Consider the following 3,282-nt stretch of genomic DNA (forward strand, 5'->3'; position numbering starts at 1 on the left):
GATGAATGAGTCTTTTCGGGGAAGTAGTGCAGTTGCCAAATAATGGGATTATTTCTTCAGCCAAAGTTTACGCCATAAATTTGAATGGCGGCCAATAAGTCGTCACGGACTTTGCATTCTGGAATTCTTCCCTGGTATAAAAACTGACTCTGAAGTTTGGCCGCTCTCTCGTCAATCGGACGTGCTTGTATAGATCAATTCCACCATTTTTACTTTATTTTTCGCAGGTAACGAGCCTTTGGAATAGGGTACGATCTCTTGATTTATTTTTTATTTTACTAACATCTGCTTATCTGAAGTCTGGTCGCGGGGGCAGCAGCCCAAGACTCCCGTCTCCCCAGCCACTTAGGTCTAGCTCCTACCAAGGCGTCCCCAGACCAGGTTGGGAGGCATAGTCTCTCCAAACGTGTCCTGGTTGTACCTGCCCTAAACACCTGTCCGAACCACCTCATCCGGTTCCTCCCGAACGACGGAGCTTCTCACCCTGTTTTGAAGGGGGAATCTCCGCCACCCGACAGAGGAAACTCTTGTCAGCCGCTTGTACCCGCGGTCTCGGCCAAAGCTCATGACCGTAGGTGAGGATGGGAACGTAGATCGACTGGGAAATTCTTCACCACGACGGATCGATACTGAATACGCCGCACCGATCCGCTCTTCCCTCGCTCGTAAACAAGACCCCCCAGGTGCTTGAACTTTGGGAGGATCATCGAGGATACCATGAATTGATTACGTAGGACCCCGACTTAAACAAGTTGAAAAACTTATTGGGGTGTTACCATTTAGTGGTCAATTGTACGGAATATGTACTATACTGTGCAATCTACTAATACAAGTTTCAATCAATCAATCTCGTCCTCCAACCCGGAGACGGCGCTCCACCCTTTTCCGGGCGAGAACCGATCCAGTCACGTAAGCCAAAGCTTTGGCCGACAAAAACGTCTATGGCGGCCCCACAATGCATTGCCAAATAACTTGGATTACTTGCAGTAATAGTCTAACATGAACTAGCACAGGGGTGTCAAACTCGTGTTCACATCGCAGGGTTCCACTTTTTTTAAAAAAATTAATTAAAATTATGCATGCGGGAAATAACCTGTGATTAATCATCAAAAAAATGATAAATCATTTGACAGCATTGATATACAGTACAGGCCAAAAGTTTGGACACACCTCATTTCAATGGGTTTTCTTTATTTTCATGACTATTTACATTGTAGATTGTCACTGAAGGCATCAAAACTATGAACATGTGGAGTTACAGTCATGGTCAAAAGTTTACATACACTTGTAAAGAACATGATGTCATGGCTGCCTTGAGTTTCCAGTACTTTCTACAACTCTTATTTCTTTGTGATAGAGTGATTGGAGCACATGTTTGTCACAAAAACAAAACCATGACGTTTGGTTCTTTTTTTAATTTATTATGAGTCTACTGAAAATGTGACCAAATCTGCTGGGTCAAAAGTATACATAAAACAGTGTAAATTGTATATTGCTGGGTATTTTGGCCAAACAGCTCAATTTTTGTTTCATCTGACATCACATGGACAAAGATAAGACCTTCTGGAGGAAAGTTCTATGGTCAGATGCATCAAAAATTGAACTGTTTGGCCACAATACCCAGCAATATTTTTGGAGGTGAGGCCTTAATCCCAGGAACACAATTCATACCGTCAAGCATGGTGGTTGGTAGTATTATGCTCTGGGCCTGTTTTGCTGCCAATGGAACCGGTGCTTTACAGAGCGTAAATGGGACAATGAAAAAAGGAGGATTACCTCCAAATTCTTCAGGACAGCCTGAAATCATCAGCCCGGAGGTTGGACCCCAAACACATGTCAAAAGTGGTAAAGGAATGGCTAAATCAGGCTAGAATTAAAGATTTTTAGAATGCCCTTCCCTAAAGTCCTGACTTAAACGTGTGGACAATGCTGAAGAAACAAGTCCATGTGAGAAAACCGACACGTTTAGCTGAACTGCACCGATTTTGTCAAGAGGAGTGGTCAAAAAATTCAAGCAGAAGCTTGTGGATGGCTACCAAAAAAGCGCCTTATTGCAGTGAAACTTGCCAAGGGACATGTAAGCAAATATTAACATTGCTGTATGTATACTTTTGACCCAGTAGACCCATAATAAATTTATAAAAGAACCAAACTTTGTGAATGTTTTTTGTGACCAACAAGTATGTGCTCCAATCACTCTATCACAACAAAAATAAGAGTTGTAGAAATGATTGGAAACTCAAAGACAGCCATGACATCATGTTCTTTACAAGTGTATGTTTGACCACAAATGTATGTACTTAACGGGAAAAAGGTGAAATAACTGAACACTTTCTTCAAAATAGCCGCCCTTTGCTCGGATTACTGCTTTGCACACTCTTGGCATTCTCTCCATGAGCTTCAAGACAAAGGGTTTTCACTTCAGATGTCATAGTTTTGATGCCTTCCGTGACAATCTACAATGGAAATAGTCATGAAAATAAAGAGAATGCATTGAAATGAGAAGGTGTGTCCACACTTCTGGCCTGTACTGTCAATGTGTAGCAGTAATCCCCTCCTATTATTAAATGTTTGCCTATGCACTTGATTATTAGATTTTTTAAAGTACAAACTAATGGATACATCACACGTAAAGGTGACTAACAAATATTCAACGATTTATGTTTGTAATACACTATAAAATAACATAGTATTTGGCATGATTAGATAACTTTTAAAAGGTGCATTTTTTTTCTGTCAACATTGAAATATTTATTTACATTTAGTAAAAAAAATCATTAACACACACTTTTCCCAGGCCCATACTTGCCAACCCTCCCGAATTTTCCCGGGATACTCCCGAATTTCAGTGCCTCTCCCGAAAATCTCCCGGGACAACCATTCTCCCGAATTTCTCCCAATTTCCAGCCGGACAACTATATTGGGGGCGTGCCTTAAAGGCACTGCCTTTAGCGTCCTCTCCCACCTGAAAAGGAGACTATTATACATGTGTCCGTTATCCATAGGTTTATCTATAACCCATAACACGGTGGCCGAATGGATATAGTCACAAATCCAACAAATCAACAAATCCGTGAAAGATATGTTCCCGGATTCAGAGATCGCTCGCCAGTACTCAAATGGCAGAACAAAGGCTACTCAAATAGTGAAAAGTAAGTGTTTTTTTTAAAGTAAGCAGCAAGTACAGTACAGTTAGTAGAACAACTGTGTTTTCATTACTGTGTACTGTACAAATATATATATATGTATATATTTTTTTGTTTTGTTTTGTTTTGAAGTTGA

Source organism: Entelurus aequoreus, linkage group LG08 (genome assembly GCF_033978785.1).
Source record: "Entelurus aequoreus isolate RoL-2023_Sb linkage group LG08, RoL_Eaeq_v1.1, whole genome shotgun sequence".
In the NCBI taxonomy this organism is placed as follows: Eukaryota; Metazoa; Chordata; class Actinopteri; order Syngnathiformes; family Syngnathidae; genus Entelurus; species Entelurus aequoreus.